The sequence below is a fragment of the Patiria miniata genome, unplaced genomic scaffold (assembly GCF_015706575.1).
Source record: "Patiria miniata isolate m_02_andy unplaced genomic scaffold, ASM1570657v1 HiC_scaffold_7, whole genome shotgun sequence".
Taxonomy (NCBI): Eukaryota; Metazoa; Echinodermata; class Asteroidea; order Valvatida; family Asterinidae; genus Patiria; species Patiria miniata.
The window spans coordinates 582,952-601,725 of NW_024037074.1; the positions used below are offsets into that span (position 1 = coordinate 582,952).

An 18,774-nucleotide genomic window follows, 5' to 3' on the forward strand; every position below is an offset into this window, starting at 1 on the left:
AATGTGCAGGTCAAACCATGTTTCTAAAAGTCACATACTTTTTACATGACAAACAAATTTGCGTGTAAAAGCAAGATCAGTGATAAAATACACAAAAGTGTACACTAGCAACATTTAAACAAACAGTGATTTTCCTGAATTTTGTATTTAAAACCTAATTCTTGCTTGTACAATACGGTTTTCCGGTGCTCGTCTCCGGAGAACCCCTTTGGCACAGGGGGGCGTGAGTGGACATTCTAACAGCCTTCTTGTAGGCAAGAAATCGTATGGGATCTCCGATTGGTCCGCTTGCTGCAGCCAGCACACTTTCAACCAATCCCTGCGGGGGAACTAGGCAGGCTGGCAATGTTTCGCGCGTTTTTCTCCCTTTTCTGCTTTCTTTCGCCGAGCTTCACACACGACAAAATAAAAACCACCGTACCTTTCGACAATTTTTCGACTTCTTCGAATCGCTCAAGAACCCCGCATTATGCCGGGTCACAGAGGCCGCAAGCGCAAGAATCCAAGGGACGGCGGACAGCGGGAAAAACGTCCTCTAGGCCATCATCCTCGCCAAACTCGAGCACAAGCCAGAGCAATGCAGACCTTACTTAACCCGCCATCGGTCGCCAACAGCGATGCGGCAGGCTACGGTCCCGAGGAACAGCGCCCTCAGTCGTCGGGAGCGGAGGTCATACCGCCTGAGGTCACACGTACTCACGCTGCAGCCAACAGCGTGACCGCGACGGCCGAAAACGCCGCCGGTCGCCCGGTCTACCCCCAGATTCCGGCCAGCCAGCAACCCACACCACTGTCAGGGAACTCGAGCGGGGCTTCCAACTCCTTTCGACGGCCAGCCGCCCAAGAAACGGCCGTACACGCCGGCAATTTGCAGCCGGGGGCCGCGAACTACACCACGGCCGCGACGCCGGCGTTCGTTGTTGGCACCCCGCCGGCCTCCGCACGGCCTCCGCCCATATACACCAGCCCACCTGCCGGCGTGTTTACATCATCACCAGTGGTCATCCCCACACCGAGTGCTGCCCAATCCAGTGCCATGCATCCCCTCTACCAGCAGGCCTACATCAGTGGCATGGCCCCATCATACTTCACTGGTTTTCAGGGAGTTCCAGTGGCACATCCTTCGACTACACCCATATCCGGGTCTTCCACCTCATCCGGCCAACTTGGACAGCCAGCCAGGGGGTACCAAAACCCATCCACCTCGGGTGAGTACAGTGCCGATATGGCCAACATGGCTACTGGTTGTGTTACCCCAAGCTCACAACCCCTTTTGAGCATAATGAGTTCTCAACCTGCTCCTTCTCTGTCCAACCAGACCAACCCAACCACCACTGCCATTAACCCTGAGTGGGGAGGGGGGCCCCTACTATCCATATGTGAACCCCTAGGAAACACGGTATCACCTGGTGTTAAGAAAAAAATTGTAAAAAAGCGAGTTCCTAGAACTCGACACTCTCCTGGACCGCCACGGACCTAACCCACAACCTCCCAACCTCACATTCACATTGGATAAGTCAGGCCAATTACGTGTGACTGATGCAAAGAAAAAACCGCAGATAAATTCCATTTTGGCATGGACCGACGCATTCCTAGTTTTTTTGTTTTTGCATCTGTGTTCTTCAGTGCGCACCCCGCGCGGTTGCAGGAATTACTTAAATATATGCACGTGGTTCGCATGGCGGCTGCACGCTTCACCGGCCGTGGTTGGTTGGAATACGACCGGCAGTTTCGCATGCGCCAGCAATTTCACCCATCTAGGGCATGGTCCATCATTGATGGGGAGCTGTGGGCGCTCTACATTGCTGCCCCAGGGCCTTCGTACGTAGGCGCAGGTGGGCAAGGGGGGCCCCCAATCGTTGCACCAAAACGAGCTTACAATTCTTTTTGCTGGCCATCCCGTCAACCCCCCCGCACCAGTAACATCTGCTTTGCATTCAATTGGACCCCGGGCTGCTCAAGGGTACAGTGCCCATTCCCCCACAAATGCTCCGCTTGCTTCTCAACCGGACATGGGGCGTCTGCTTGCAAAACCCCTGCCAACAAGAAAAATAGCACTCGTCCCTAGGGGGCTTAGCCCACATCTTCACCCTCATCAGCCTTGTACTAGCTCTCCCAACTGCGTATGTTGCCTCGCGCATTCACCAGTGATTATAGAATGTCTCTTACCATTGCTAGATAATTACCCCAACACAAAGGTAGCAAATACGCTACGCTCTGGGTTCACAACTGGGTTCAAACTGGGTTACAACGGCCTCCGCATAGCTAGGGATTCTAGGAATTTATCCTCGGTTGGAAAAAACCCTGAAATAGCACTCGATAAATTACATAAAGAGGTCCAGCTGGGGCGCATGGCGGGCCCATTCGAAACGAGTCCAATTCAAAACCTTAGAATTTCCCCCATAGGTCTTGTTCCCAAAACAGACCCTGGCAGCTTTAGGCTGATACACCACCTCTCCTATCCCGAATCCGACTCTGTCAATGACAAACAATTATGTTCAGTACAATACACCACCTTTGATGACGCAGTTAGCTTAGTGGTAAGCTCAGGTAGGGGGGGGGGGGCCCTGATGGCCAAAGCTGATATTAAATCTGCCTTCCGTCTTCTGCCAATCCATCCTGATGATTTTTGATTATTGGGCATTAAAATGCGGGACAGAATTTATGTTGACAAAACACTCCCGATGGGAGTGCATGCGCTCCAGCATATTTTGAGAAGTTTTCCACTTTCATTGAGTGGGCCGTGAATAGACGCTCAGGTTCTGGACACATATGCCATTATGTGGACGACTTCCTGATGGTCGGGGGGGGGGGGGGGGAGGGCAACTTTAGGTGGCCCCCTCTCATGCCGGAGCACGTTGGATTGCTTCATTCAAGTTTGTGGGGAACTAGGGGTGCCACTAGCAAACGAAAAAACAGTCCTTCCCACCACACAACTGACATTCCTGGGGTTGGAAATTAATTCCATATCGCAAACTGTATCAATCCCCACAGAGAAACTCATCAACATCACTAAAAAGATTCAGGAGGCAATCCGCCCCTCCAAAATAACCCTCAGAAATCTCCAATCACTCATTGGATCCCTATCCTTTGTGTGCCGTGCCGTCTCTCCTGGACGAGCCTTCCTCAGGAGACTGATCGACGACACAAAAAACGTAAAGCAACCTTGGCACCTAATTAGGCTTTCAAAGGGTGCGAAGGAAGACCTGAACATGTGGCATGTGTTCCTGCGTAGCTTTAACGGGAGGACAATAATTCCTGACCAGTACTGGGCACTAGACGAAGATCTTCAACTATTCACAGACGCTAGTGGGGGCATAGGATTTGGGGGGTTCTTTCTGGGCCAATGGTTTACCGGGATCTGGCCTCAATCTGTCAAGGATGACAACCCGTCCATCGCTTGGCTAGAATTCTTCCCACTAGTTGTGGCTCTCACACTATGGGGGAAATCCCTTGCCGGGAAGAAAATAATTATCAGGTCAGACAATGAGGCAGTGGTATCAATAATTAACAAACAGTCATCAAAATGTGGGAAGATCATGAAACTGGTCCGATTCTTTGTCCTCCAGTGCCTCCATGACAACGTTAGCTTCAAGGCCAGACACATTTCGGGAATACATAATAACATCGCTGACGCGCTCTCCCGTTCACAGATGAATCGATTTCGAGAGGTCGCTCCCTCAGCAGCCAAAGACGGGCTGGAGGTCCCACCATTTCTATGGAGGCTATAAACACGGAAGCCCTCCGACTCCTGGGGGCATCCTTCGCGAGTAGTACTTGGGGAACATATAGCAAGGGCGTGGAACAGTTCATCCAATTCTGGCATCATGCTTGCCTCCCACCCCTCTGGCCAGCTCCATGTGGCCACATTGCAGCTTTTATTGCCCATCTCTCACTAGAAGGCCTCGCCCCTTCCACAATCAGTACGTATACAGCCGCGGCTGCTTATGTACATAAAATTAACGGATGGCCCGACCCCACCGACAGCTTCATCGTTCGAAAAATGAGGGAGGGTTGCCGCCGCCAGGGCCGCCGCTGCGACGCTAGGCGCCCCATCACGGCAGAACTCCTCGAAAAAATATGCAACATTCTGCGTGCAATCACCTCATCGGATCTTGAGGCTGCACTTTTCTGTGCCGCATTTTCACTGGCTTTTTTCGTTTTTTTCCAAGTTGGGGAACTAACAACTGCTAGCAAATCCGCCGGGCATGACCGAACCCTCAACTTTCATGACGTCTGGTTTGAAAGCAATGATCACTCTGTACTGGTGGTCAGGCTCAGAATTTCCAAAACTGATCAACGGGGCGATTCGGTTGAACTGCGTTTTCATAGGGATCACCACTCCCCCACTAGCCCCGTGAACATGGTTTCAAGTTACCTCCTCTTGCGCCCACACCTTTCAGGCCCATTTTTGTTCATGTAGACGGTACACCCCTAACAACCTACCAGTTCAGCCAAATGCTGCGTAAATCCTTAGTGGCCCTAGGTCTTCCCCCTCAGGGCTTTAGCCCCCATAGTTTCCGCATTGGGGCGGCCACTTCCGCTGCTCTGAATGGAACCCCGGTCCCGCAGATCCAATTATTAGGCCGCTGGAAATCCCAAGCCGTTAATCTGTACATCCGGCCTGACAAAGTCCTCCCTCCCTCCCACACAGGGCTGCCCCAGCTGTAACATGTCATTTGCATCCCGGGTTCTGCTTTTGTTTTGCTTAACTCCACAGGTACAACACGCACCTGGGTGGTTGGTGACAGCATTGTCTTCCGCGGCGGCGAACATGCCCTAAATGAGCCATCATTGGGGCTGCTCACTTGGCGGGGCGTGCGGGGTGCCAAAATATCATCGATGGTCCCCTCTATCCGAGCACAACTCCAACACTCCCCGGTTCCTACCACCATTGTGATCCACCTGGGGACCAACGATTTATTTTCAATTCCCGTTAAAGAGATCCGAGGCAGGTTGGAGGAGGGCTTACAGGGGTTAAGACACATGCTGCCTCACACACGCATAGTTTGGTCGGACATTCTCAAGCGTCTGTTCTACTATGGAGAAGAGCGCCCGGGGGTTGGCAAGAGAAATGTCAACGCTCTGAATAAGTATGCTCAAAGGGTGTGTAAAAACCTGGGAAATGCCCACGGGATTGTGCACTCCTGCACTATCAACTCTAGCCAGCAGTCTCTCTACTGGCGGGACGGCCTCCATCTGTCCTCCCTGGGCAGCCAACAATTCTGCAAAAATATTTCGGCAGCCCTGGCCTTTTTTACAACACACCCATCAGCCCTTCTCCATCCTCCCTCCTCCATCCTCCCTCGTCGTAAGTTGCTGTCCATAGCTCACCGGTCAGTTAGCACCTCGGTGTGGTCTTAAAACTAGCCATTCAAGTAAACATTAGGTGTCTTCTGTGCTAAAATTGCTCGGGTCATTTTACAGTAGGGTTATCGGTTCCCAGTCAACGCGCTTGGCTCATTGGTTCACTGCTTGGGGGGGGGGGGGGGGGTTGGCAAGTTCCTGTATTCGTAACTTGTTTGGCAGAAATGAGGGGGGCGGGGACATGCCCAAGGTGGAACTAGGGGGGTTAGGAAATCAGAACGACTAATTTTGTATAAAACCAATCACCAGAATCTTAATTCTAGCTAATCACCTAATATTCTGATTACTCTATACCTTGATTATAACCCCTGATCCTAAAGTTTTCATTGCCACCGTTCACTTTTGCTATATATTTTATATAACTGTAAGTGTTGTTCATATCTGTGGTTTATTGTAGCTTGATAACCATTGTATTAAGACTCAGTGTAATTTATTTGGTGTAACTTGCTGCGCTTAGTATACCTGTAACTTTATGCTTAATTGCATGGTTTGGTGGTTTACAACACTCATTGTCATCGTTATTTGATAACCAAATTCTTGCATTGCGGGGCCTCAGCATACAGTGTAATAGCAGACAATGCAAACACGGTAATATTGTATTGGTTAATACATGTAAGATACATGGGACTGTATCATCAAGAGCAATAAACGCTCGGCAAAGGTTAGCCGAAGCTGACCACTTATATCCATGTCCGTGTGCTCTCTCTCGTCCTCTCTAGGGCCAAATGTAATTGTTGAAAAATCCCTACTGAGTTAAAGAGCTTGCTGGTCAATGTTGAAAGTACAAACAGATACCCTCAATATTCATGCCACAAAAGTAAGCCAACATATTGGTCAGCAAAGGGGATGACAAGGGTTTAAGTCTTTTGTGGCTTGTTTCTTTCTTTTCAATAATTAATTCCTGACAGACATATTAGACAATACGCAATATGTACACCTGTCAATCTTTCTGTGTGTTGCATTCTGATTGGTTGGAATTGATCAGCATTAGCTACCAATAGGCCACGCCCCTCGACAGCCAATCCAATCAAACATGAAAGCTGATCTACGTCTTTTGCAAAAAGGAAACTTCAGAGGAAATACTTACCTTTGTAAGCGCCAAGCCGGAAACCAACAGTGTTATCTGTCAATGAAAATAATAAGACATGAAACTGAAACGTTTGCACAATTTATTCAGGCCCAAGTTTCATGAAGACCAACAAGAAATTAGGGAAAAAACTGAGAAAAAAATCCAGAAACTTTCTGTTGAGGTGTTCATAACAGGCACATTGTATGAAAATGTTATGTCCATTCCAGGTAATGTGCACTTTTAACTTAATGATGCAGTGCCTTGAACACCAATACTGGTGGATAGGTGTGCTCTATCCTTAAAAAAAAAACAAGAAAATAAATGCTTTTATGTCAAATTTTACTTTCATTTTAGATTGCCTAGAATTACTCTTTGCTTATTTCAGAACTACTTCAACTTCTTTGTAAAGCCATGCTGACAGGATTCAATGAGCAGCATTTTCCCCATGATAATGCCATTGCCCATTTCCCCACTGCCCTGGTCAAAACATGGGTAGGAATAAATCCCCCACCCCCTGGTGTTTATGCCGTGATGAGACCCAGTTTGCCAGTGGGTCCACGGACAGTTGGTCTCAATCTACTTCTGGATGAGAGAGTTTCTATAAGCAGGGGCATGGGGTTCACATCCCACCAATGACACTTCAGAGTTGCCCAGAAATCATCAAATCCAAAGGATGCAGAACAAACATGAAAAGATTGGATATAAATAAAAATGAATGTCAGTTTAACTCACCGATGCCATCTACACTCTTGCCCATGGTAAACTCACACTTGTTGCGTATAATACTGGCTGTGAGTGGGGACACAAAAATGAAAATGAAGGAACAAATGCAGCCTGACTTTTATTCAGTTCTCATGTGGTTGACTGTTTCCCACCCCTATCAGAATATACAATGACCAGGAACCAGTCTACTCAGCAGGCGGGTCTCATAGTGTGCAAATACAACCAAAAAGAACTTTTTTCAGAGGGTTGCATACAGATGACTAAAATGGCAAAACAAGTACAAGTACTTTTCCCTTAAAATAAAACCTAGCAGTTGAACAATTCATCAGCAGAAGAAAACATTGTTGAGGATAGGCAGCACTGACTTTTAAAAATGAAAATTGTCTTTTTGTTTTTATCTACCATACAAAGATCTGCATACATGAACAATGTGAATTCTACTTTCCATAATCAGTAACATGAACAAATTTAAACCAACTGGTTGGTGATTTTTGTGATTTAAAAAAAAAAAAAAATTAAACAAAAATCAGATTTATTTGATTTAAATCAGATTTTTGAGTGGTTGGGCACAACCCGACCACTCTTTGGATTTGTTGCGAATAATCTTCTTTTTTTTTGGGGGGGGGGCAATACTTCTCCGTGGGTTTTCTCTTAAACAGTATATGGTATGAACTATGATTGGAGACTCGGACTTGGACTTGACGTTGGTGACCTGACTACAACACTGGTACTTGGTCACAGAGTCCACTGTACCTACCAGGTAATTCTGAGTTGACCACCCCAGGGTAGACAGGCAAAGGCCCCCATGAGGTGACGACATGGAGCTAGTCCCTCTGCTCAGGATGTCCCTTCATCTGTAAGGCCAGGGTGTTGGAGTTGATGCCTGTACCGTCTGCTGTCTTATTAAGGATCATCTGGATGGGAACCTGGGCAGGAAAACAAAATTACGAGATGTAAATTATCTTTTTTATATTGGATTTTTGTTTGCCCTTCACAGACATATTTTGTAAACACTGTACACTTAGTGTTGTCCGAAGGCTTAGGTGGGACTCAAACTAATGACCTCCTACACAAACAAAGTTGGGTTAAGCGCTGCTACATCAGACTCCAAACGGCCAGCTGGCCACAGCAAGCTCAGTGGTCAAGTGGTTAATGCATTTGCACTAGGAAGCAGAAGATTGTGGGTTTGTGTCCAACCCGAAGAAAGCTTGTGTCTTTGCTCCGTGCAAGCCCTAGGACTACACTCGAGTGTACAGTGTTTGTAAAATACTTCGGCCAGGGCAACAAAAAGTACATATATGAAAAAGAATAGCAATAATTAAATGGATGAAAACCAATTGTACTGAAGTTGATTCCTTCTTTCTGATTCACATTTTCAAATTTCACAATCATTCACATAGAATTGAGATGTGGACCAATGCAAATGAGTCTTCACAGATGTTTGTCTTACCTGACTGGATAATTTTACCAAAGAAACTGGCCTTGGTCTCTCCTATCTTTTTGAGTTCTCGATGGGTAATCCCGAATCCGCTCAGTGAATGGGAGTCGTTGTAGGCCCGAACAGATCCATGTAGGTCCTCAAACACTTTATATCTATCACTGAAACATAAACAACGCAATTATTGAACATTTACATAGTATCAGGTGAGGGGGGGGGGGGGGGAGGGGGATGTCAGGCGAAGAAAAGGGGTTGGGGATTACATTCCCCCTCCCAATTAAAAATAGACAAGCACACTTTTCCCTTCCCAATTGTCACATTTGTGGAAGACAGTGTTCTAGTGAAGGTTTGCAGTTTGCAGTAATACCATGTACATGTAGGCATGTAGAGTCTCTTTTCGGAAAAGGTGTGGTTCTGAAAAGAACCATCCGGTTCTTTTCAGAGCCACACATCTTCCCAAAAGAGACTTCTACATGGTGGTACCGCAAACCTTAACTAGTTCATGTCACCACGTATTTAGGACCAAGTAGTTAGCCCTTGCAAATTGCCTTGCAAAGATGTTCCATCAACAAAACTGAGAATATGACGACATCAACTTGATTGTCAGGCAAGGCAGAGACTGATTTCAAATGACAACAACCCCAGAAAGTGAAAAAAACATAACCCTCTTATCATATGACAATCAACATTCGCCCAGGAAAGAAAAAAAAGGCAACAGATAAAAGAGATCAACTTGTGATTTGTGAATAAAAACTTCCATTTGACTTCATTCCTTATCAGATCAAAATTGAATATCAAACAGAAGGGAAGTACAGAATTGTTGTATGGGTAAATAAATCAACATCCAAGGGAAGAACACAATTCATTTTGGGGAAAAAAGACAGCATGGATTGAGAGAAAAGAAAATCTCCTCTTTTTTGCTGTTGTCTACATCTATACACCTTTGCACAAAGTAAAATTAGTGCTTAAAGATGTTTTGAGTGAATGTTACTTTCCGTCGTCAGTAACATTACCAAATTGAAACCAGCTACCAACTACCTGCTCCTCTGTCCAATCACATCCATATACTGTCATTTTCCCCAAAACCATTTCAGGAGGTATTCATCAAGTATATTCCCACGTAACCGGTTGAACCAACTACAGGATGAGTCAAAAAGAAAGTGACAGAATTTGAAAAATGTTTAAAATATTTGGCTCGTTCTATGTTAAAAAAAAACATGGATAGTACATCTTATTGACTATTAACTGTGAAAATTTCACTTAAATTGCATACTCTATTCCCAATTTATGTCTATTTCTATAAAATGATCACAAAACTTGGCTGTCCACCACTTATCAATTACCGTGCTGCGAACTGATAATACATGTACCCATTGAGGACAATGAAACATCCATCGTTTTCCCACCTCCGTGAATGAACCAGAACTTGCAAAGGAAAAGATACAAAAATTACCAACCATATTTCAAAGAAACAGAGAGTTGACTTGTTTCTCATATTCAAAACACACAACCTGATAGTGAATATTTCAATCATTAAACTCTCACTTGTATTTGAATACTTGTGTGTAATCTGTAATTCTCACTTAGCTCATTTAGCTTTTAATATTATCACATTCCTTGGACAGCTACACAAATGGGTTCTTTTTATGTATGCATAACTTTGGATGGCATGGATCAATGTTAGTAATTGTGTTTTTTCAGATGAATGGAAGAACATGCTCTTTTAAGACATACTTCTTCGGTGTATCTAATTTGATTGCTTTTAAAGAAAAAAAATCTTGGGTGCGGGTCACTTTCTTTTTGACTCGCCCACTTTAAACACAATGTGAACATGCATCTCTCACATGCTAAACTTAATTGTCTTCCTTTTCTATCATCTTCTTTTTTTCTGTCTTTTCAGCTTGTACGGTAGCACTCACATTGAGTGGCATTTACATGTATGCCTTATGAAGGGCCGACTTGCATACAAACAACAATTACATGTACACAATATGCATGTTTAATCTGGAGCAAATAATTAAAAGTGAAACAAATTCAATGCTCAGATTTCATGTCAGTGCAAGTAGTGAAACTGACTTACATGTACATGCATCTGCTTTGGTTACAGGAACTGATACCACAAGATAGTCACATGCATTAAAATCGGACAGAAATGTGGGGGGGGGGGAAGGAGAGAAACGAAAAAGAAACTTTCTGTTTCAATTACACTTTGTTTAAAGTCTTGCAATCCCTGTAAGTATAAATCTGGAGTGATCTTGAAATAGAGAAGAACATTCTTTGCTGCATCTGAATAAAATGTAACTCACGGAGCTCAATGCTACATTGTGCATGAACTATGGGTGATGGCTACCAAAACACCTCCACTCCATCAACTGGGTGGAAAACTGAAGTTGCAAAGCACCTCCAGAACTTTTACATGAGTGAAGAAAGAGCTAATCAAATGAAATGGTTAAGTGCTGAAATCATTGCACCAATTGGCCTCTGCTTAAACTTTGTCTTTCTCTTCACAGTCATTCGAGTGAAGTCCATGCGTACAATCATCAACATCTACTTATCCAATCTGGCTGTGGCTGACTCCCTCCTACTTATGACTCGCTTCATATTTGCAGTGTTTCCACCTATAGAGTCCAACTTATTGGTCAACAAGGCAATAACAAGTGTCCAATACACGTTCTTTGCTACTTCTAATTTCTTTGTGATTACAATAGCGGCTGAGAGATTCTCTGCAGTACGCAATCCTTTGACATTCAAGGAAAAAGCCTCTAAATCTCGGGCAGCAAAGATATCAGCAGGACTCTGGGTGCCAACAATTATTGTTGGTGTGATTCTGATTTTCTTACCATTAACAGATGCTGTCTCCACTAAAGTCTACTTTGGGATTCTTTCCATTATCAACATTGCCTCTTTGATAGCAACTCTTGCTTTGTACATCTATGTAGTATTGAAAGTGTGCAAGCAATCAGCCCTGTTGCCGAACCGTCCCAAGCGAGCAGGCAAGGTCCTCTGCATGGTTATCATCAACACTGCTGTTTTCTTCATTCTGAACTCACTGTACACTGCAGCTGCAATTATGACCATTCATGGACTTGTAGTGGCATCAAAGTATACTTTAACTGCTAAGATTGTTGCCAATGTGGAACTTGCAGAGACAATACATATTCTGACTACATGCATTACAATTTTGCAACTGATCAATAGCTCCATTAATTCCATGGTCTACAGTGCCACAAACACTGACTTTCGTGAAGCTGTAGTCAAGGCTTTCTCATTCCTCAAACTGTGCTGTCGTTGCTGCCCGAGACGGAATCCCAGCCGACCATCGCAGCCAGGGAAGCAGATTGAGCTTCGTGTGATTCCACAGGAAGAAAATGACCAAGAGCACCATGCTGCCAGGCCAAGCAGCAGCAAGCCACCAGGCCAAGGGCATGCACAACACACAGAGAGTCAGCAGTCACTGGACAGCTGTCAAGAACAATGTTGCATGCAATGCGGCAGCAAGGCATCCATGCACAGTCAGCAGCATGTTCAAGTGCATGTTGAGGTACATGCAGAACCAGCGCGGACCCCAGCCCTTGCAAGTTCTCATCAGGAACAATGCTCTAGTCTGACTGACTGCAAGCTATCCATGCAAGGGGAACAGTGTGAACATCTAGAACCAGCAGAAAGCCAGCAGTCACTTGCAAGTTCTCAGGAACAATGTCCTGGGCTGACTGGCACTGAGCCTTCAGCACAAGGGCAGCAGTATGCACATCCAGAACCAGAAGGGATTTAATCTTTGGAAAGTTGTCAAGAACAATGTTCACTGGTACCTGATAAGTGCAAGCTGTCTTTAAGGGCAGCAGTGTGTAGAGTGAGTGCTGCTTTTGAACTTGCTGTGTTCAAAGTGTAGAGCAGATTTAAGGCCGTTTCATACATCTTCTTCATTGGAATGCCAATGAAGTAGATTTGACATCGAGAAACATTAACAACACAATATGCTGGAGTTGAAATGTGTTTTACTTCAGCGAATTGCCAATACATGTACGCACCATGACATCAGTAATGTGCAGGCCTGCCCAGAGCAGATTGCAACCAACTATCAGTAAAGGGAACAGCTGGTATTCATGCAATGTATGTATGTAAAAGGTTCAGAAATGAACAAATCCCAAATAGTTTAATTATTTGAATCAAACATTTGTTCGTGTTTAAAGGTAGAGTAGATCATTTGCAGCTACCCAAAAAGTAACTGACAAAATTACTGTTAAAAGGCTTTTGGTTTTAATGGCACTAAACTCCCTGTGAAATCTTTCTTTCTGGCATGCTGTCATTTTGAAGGAAACAATGAGAGACAGCAATTTTCAACGATGCATCATGTTAGTTCATGTAGTTGGTTTGTAAATTTGGTGAATCCATGAATATGTGCGCAAGCGTCGACACGACGTACACGCACACTAGGTTGGTATTATATGTCAGTTCAGTGCATGACATCGCGTAGCTGTAATTGACTGAATGAGAATGTGTCCCTGGGGCTGAATTCAGACGCAATATAAAACATGACTCAGCAACTTTTGAATTGAACCTGAGATCTTAGAGTATATGTTTGGAATATACTGCATTCACAGAGCTTCATCATGTTAGTTGTTAAGCACCCGTTTTTAGATTTTGAACACTTTTGTAGCTTCAAATGAAAAAAAAAATGCACAAATGACAAATGATCTACCTTTCCTTTAAATGAGCAAGTTTGTTACTTTTTTCAGTATGAAAATGTACATGTATTGGTACTAACATATGGATAACCCTGAAAGTTCACTGTAAATAAAGATTTTTTTTTTAAGTGCTTTTGAAACAGATTTGGAGGTTTTTATTTTAGGAAATGCACCTCTGTATTCCAAGTCTTTGGATGTTTCAGGCTTTTACATATTTTCATGATGGTGCCAAGATGTATGTTCATGAGAAATACAGTGATGTCATGAGCTGGAACTTCAGTGTCACTGCTGTTTGAGGGGAAAATAATGTTAACAAAAGTGTTTTGATCAAGTTTGATGTGACTGTTACGTTCATTAGCACATACCATGCAGCCAATGAGATATTTAAATGTACAAACTTTTAGACATGAACAATGCAACTAATTTTAGGTTCATTTAGGTGCATTGCAAAAAAGTGTACGTTAAATGTGGTCAAACAAACACAGGGCTTGGATATTTCATGTTTTAGTGAAATTCATTTTACAGCCTTTTGATTCTGTTATTAACAGACCTTGACAAATCCCAAGCATGGAGCACAATACATACATACTCCTAAAAAGGCACAAACTGTATGGTTATTGTTATTGAGGGTTCAATATTTAGGGAGCAAACTCACCGCAAATCCAAAGTGTCTTGGGAGGATTTGGATCTCAATCTTGAAGATCTCTGAGGTGAAATGCTGTTGTGTCCGATAGTGATAAGGGTCCGTTATGGCAGCACCAGTCACTGGTACGTCAGAGGTGCTGCTGGAATGGTGGGTCAAGACCTGATGCACAAATGAACAGATTAAAAAATTGATATGGCTAGAGCTATATTGTCTAGGTCTTCACCCATAACAATTACATGGGAACAATCTGACAATAGCCGTAGCCATAGCGCCAGAAGCCCGTTTCAGACACAGCCTAAGTAACAGATCAACAAAGTTGCAAGTTATGCATTAGGAGCATCTGATTCCAAATACATTACACCAATCTTTGTGCATACATGTACATGTAGCACAACGTGGAAAATACTTTTTGCAGACCAAATAAAGTGCAGAATTTTTGTTCAAACTTTCTTGAATTCTATCTTTAGCAAGGAGAAATCCAATTGAATAGATGTTTTGCTGCAGAGCACAGATATATGATATACGAGACCATTGTAGGCTTTATATGTACAGTATGGGATTTAAGTCTGGTGTATTAAAGGTGTCTTCACGGCTACTATCTGGAAAAAAAATGTAGTTGACAGTTGAAGTCAGCAATTTGTACTCCACTTCTGTCAATAGAGCGTGCAAGTTGACCTCAAAAACCTAGGTGATTTTACTAGGTTTATCCAGTCAAGGGCAAAGAATGGGTTCTGAACAAGAAATCATCATTCCAATTTACAACACATTAAAACAATATTGCAAGTTGATTACTTTAGTAAACTGAAAAAATGTTGACCTCCACATCCCTGCATTGGTTGAATTCAAAGACAGGAGTCTGTGGCTAGACTAGTCAGTGTTTAGTACCAAGATGTTCACATGAAACGTGAATGTGAACTGGCGAGACTTGCATGCTCTATAATTGTACATATAATCTGTGTAGCACCACTAGTCTGTTGTATTACATTATGAGCTCCATGTCTGTATGATGTTTAAATGCAAAGCAATATTCTGATATTTCTCTTAGATGGACTCAAGGGTACTTCAAATTTGGGAAATTGAAAAATCAATGCCGTGAAATATGAATGTCGTTGTAAAGTTAGCATCGTACAAGATGTATCTTAATTTGCACAGTATCCAAGGAATTGCTGCTTTTTATATGTTCATTAAAGCTGCAATTTCCTTGTGTAATTTAAAACTCTAAACACAAATAATACAGAAATGTACTATCACCAAATCAGTGTTTGAGCTCTTACGTCTTTCAAATACCTAGTAATACTTGGCAAAAAAATTGAAGGGCAAACCATGTTTCTAAAAGTCACATACTTTTTATAGGGCAAACAAATTTGCGTGTAAAAGCAAGATCAGTGATAAGATAAATAAAAGTGTACACAAGCAACATTTAAACAGACAGTGATTTTCCTGATTTTTTTTATTTAAAACCTAATTCTTGCTTGTACAAATGTAATTGTTGAAAAATCCCTACTGAGTAAAAGAGCTTGCTGGACAATGTTGGAAATACAAACATATACCCTCAATATTCATGCCACATAAGTAAGCCAACATATTGGTCAGCAAAGGGGATGACAAGGGTTTAAGTCTTTTGTGGCTTGTTTCTTTCTTTCCAATAATTAATTCCTGACAGACATAATAGACAATGCACAATATGTACACCTGTCAATCTTTCTGTGTGTTGCATTCTGATTGGTTGGAATTGATCAGCATTAGCTACTAATAGGCCACGCCCCTCGACAGCCGATCCAATCAAACATGAAAGCTGATCTACGTCTTTTGCAAAATGTCATTTTTTGATCTGCATCTAATTTTATTCAGTTATAGATAATTCAAGCGCTACGTTATGTCTGTGATCTTTTATGAGCTGTAAAACTCTACATGTAAAAAGTGCAGAGTGCCATTTCACTTTTTTTTAAGTAACCTAGATCTGAGCAAAACCTTAATGACAGACTAAACAATTTACACGTAAAAAAAGTCTTGAAGAGAAAATAAAAATTTATTCTGAAGCACATCTATGCCAAAGTCAACTGTGAAACTCTATTGTCTACTTTGGTTTAGTTTCTTTCAAAACAAGGAACAAAGAACTTATCCTTACAAATCTTAGAGATAAACAAGTCAGGTGTGTTTACAAACACAAATGCCCCGCAACCGTGACTGTTTCCATGACATAACACCACTCTAACATCAAATTACATGTACCTTGGTCAAATGGAACGTTCATTGACAGCATTAGTGTCTTCTGTAGGTTTTATATGAATTAATCCCTAATCCCTATGATCTCAGAATAAATACAAGATTTCTATTGTTTTAGCCACTGTGACCTTGACCCTTGACCTTTCGACCCCCAATGCGATAGGCTCCTTAGGATTGCCAAGGACAATCCACAAACCAAATTTGAAGTTCATATGTAAAGTATATCTCAAGTTATCGCGCTGACAAAATTTCTTTTGTTTTTGCCACTGTGACCTTGACCCTTGACCTTTTGGCCCCAAATGCAAAAGGCTTCTTAGGATTGCCAAGGACAATCCACAAACCAAATTTGAAGTTCATATGTAAAGTATATCTCAAGTTATCGCGCTGACAAAATTTCTATTGTTTCAGCCACTGTGACCTTGACCCTTGACCTTTCGGCCCCAAATGCAATAGGCTTCTTAGGATTACCAAGAACAATACACAAACCAAATTTGAAGTTCATATGTAAAGTATTTCTCAAGTTATCGCGCTGACAAAATTTCTTTTGTTTTAGTCACTGTGACCTTGACCCTTGACCTTTTGGCCCGTAATGTAAAAGGCTTCTTAGAATTGCCAAGGACAATCCACAAACCAAATTTGAAGTTCATATGTTAAGTATTTCTCAAGTTATCGCGCTGACAAAATTTCTATTGTTTCAGCCACTGTGACCTTGACCCTTGACCTTTCGGCCCCAAATGCAAAAGGCTTCTTAGGATTACCAAGGACAATCCACAAACCAAATTTGAAGTTCATATGTTAAGTATTTCTCAAGTTATCGCGCTGACAAGATTTGTCCGGACACACACACCCACACACCCACCCACCCACCCACCCACCCACCCACCCACCCACCCACGGAAGGACAAGGCGGAAACAGTATGCCCCTTCGGCTTCGCCGCGGGGCATAAAAAACACTAAGGGGAAAAAATGCAGAAGCTTTTTGTTTCAACTACACATTGGATAGATTTTTGTCTGCAGAGCACAGACATATTGTGGGCTTTAGATGTACAGTATGGGATTTAAGTCTGGTGGATCAAAGGTGTCTACACAGCTACTAGCTGGGAAAAAATATGGTTAATTATCAATATCAAGGGTTGAAGGTTTAGGGAGCAAACTCACCGCAAATCCAAAATGTCTGGGAGGTTTTGGATCTCAATCTTGAAAATCTCTGAGGTGAAGTGCTGTTGCGTCAGATAGTGATAAGGATCTGTTATGGCAGCGCCAGTCACCGGTACGTCAGAGGTGCTGGTGGAATGGTTATCTTGTGGGTCAAGACCTGATAGACAAACGAAAAGATTAAAAGACCAACTTTAATTAAAGAAGAAAATACATTGAATTTGCTATTTTTTAAAGGCATTTTAAAGTCTAATTGGAGCAAGTGAGATGTCTATGGCTACTGTCATAGAGCGTGCAAGTTGACCTCAAAAACATACATTCCTGGCCAAAACTCGCTGGGCCCCCAACCTCCCAGCCCCCGCTCAATGTTGTCTCTCATTGCGCGGTGTGTGCTCCATCCGCTGGAGAGAACAACATTGACCGGGGGAGCCGGGGAGTTGGTGACCGTTGGAGGCTAAGGTTGTTTCCAAGTGTCCCAACCATTTTGGCCGGGATTGTCTGAATGTACAATAGCCTTGATATTGGATTCGGATATTGCGCGTAGTATGCGCTCAAATAATAATACACACATGCACGCGCTGGTAACATGGTCAATGCACACGATTCACCATGACGGTGCACCATGTCATTTTGACCGATATTTTTACAAAATACAGATTGTGTTCGACGTGAAAGCCGTATTAGGATACACAAACAACGTATCACCTTCTTCAATTTGTTTTTAATCCCTCATTTGGACGAAAAATCCAACCATACCATAGTGTAACCACGGTTCACTACTGTAAATTATATAACAAGCAGAGTCACTCAATTCCTTTATATTTTGGTTTGGATGGATCACAAATGGATTTTTCGGCAAATTAACGGAATGAGTGAATACAAACAAATTGACAAGGATTGTATATTGTTTGTGTATCATAATGAGCCTTTCAAGTTAAACACAAACTGTATTTTGTACAGTTGTTGGCCAAAATGGCATGGTGAACCGTCATGGCGACCGTTACGATAAACGCAAGAATAAAGTTATGATTTTAAAGAATTGGAACATTTGTATTTTTAATTTCCATTTTTGTATTACTATCAATCATTATTATCTGGCCAAAATATATGATTTCTTTCATTCAACCTTCGGCCGCCATTTCATATTTTGGAAACAAAACTCAAGAAAACAGCTCCCCAAACGGCAAGTCATGCATATTTTAAAAAATGAACAAATCCAGACAATCCTGGCCAAATCTCGTTCATTGGGTGTATTGGGTGAGTTCAAAGACGGGAGTCTGTGGCTAGACTAGTCAGTGTTTGGTACCAAGATGTTCACATGAAAAGTGAATGTGAACTGGTGAGACTAACATGCTCTATAATTGTACATAATCTGTGTAGCACCACTAGTCTGTTGTATTACATTATAAGCTCCATGTCTGTATGATGTTTAAATGCAAAGTAAAATTCTAATATCTCTTATAGA

The 18,774-nt window shown here is 42.8% G+C and overlaps 1 protein-coding gene and 1 pseudogene across 6 annotated transcripts in view; one reads left to right on the forward strand and one right to left on the reverse strand.

The window, feature by feature from the left end:
* The first annotated feature begins 3,850 nt into the window (after positions 1 to 3,850).
* On the forward strand, positions 3,851 to 4,681 carry LOC119746529 (annotated as a pseudogene).
* Positions 4,682 to 6,452: 1,771 nt separating this feature from the next.
* The window catches only part of LOC119745316, a 49,999-nt gene continuing 37,677 nt past the window's right edge, over positions 6,453 to 18,774 (reverse strand). For 4 of the 6 annotated variants that reach the window (XR_005273611.1, XR_005273610.1, XR_005273609.1 and 1 more), the window contains one exon: positions 17,418 to 17,469. The gene's annotated coding sequence lies outside the window, so the exon portion shown is untranslated. Of the gene's footprint in view, positions 6,491 to 17,417; positions 17,470 to 18,774 lie in introns of those variants that run through there. The other 2 variants (XM_038221602.1, XM_038221600.1) reach the window with 2 other exon arrangements.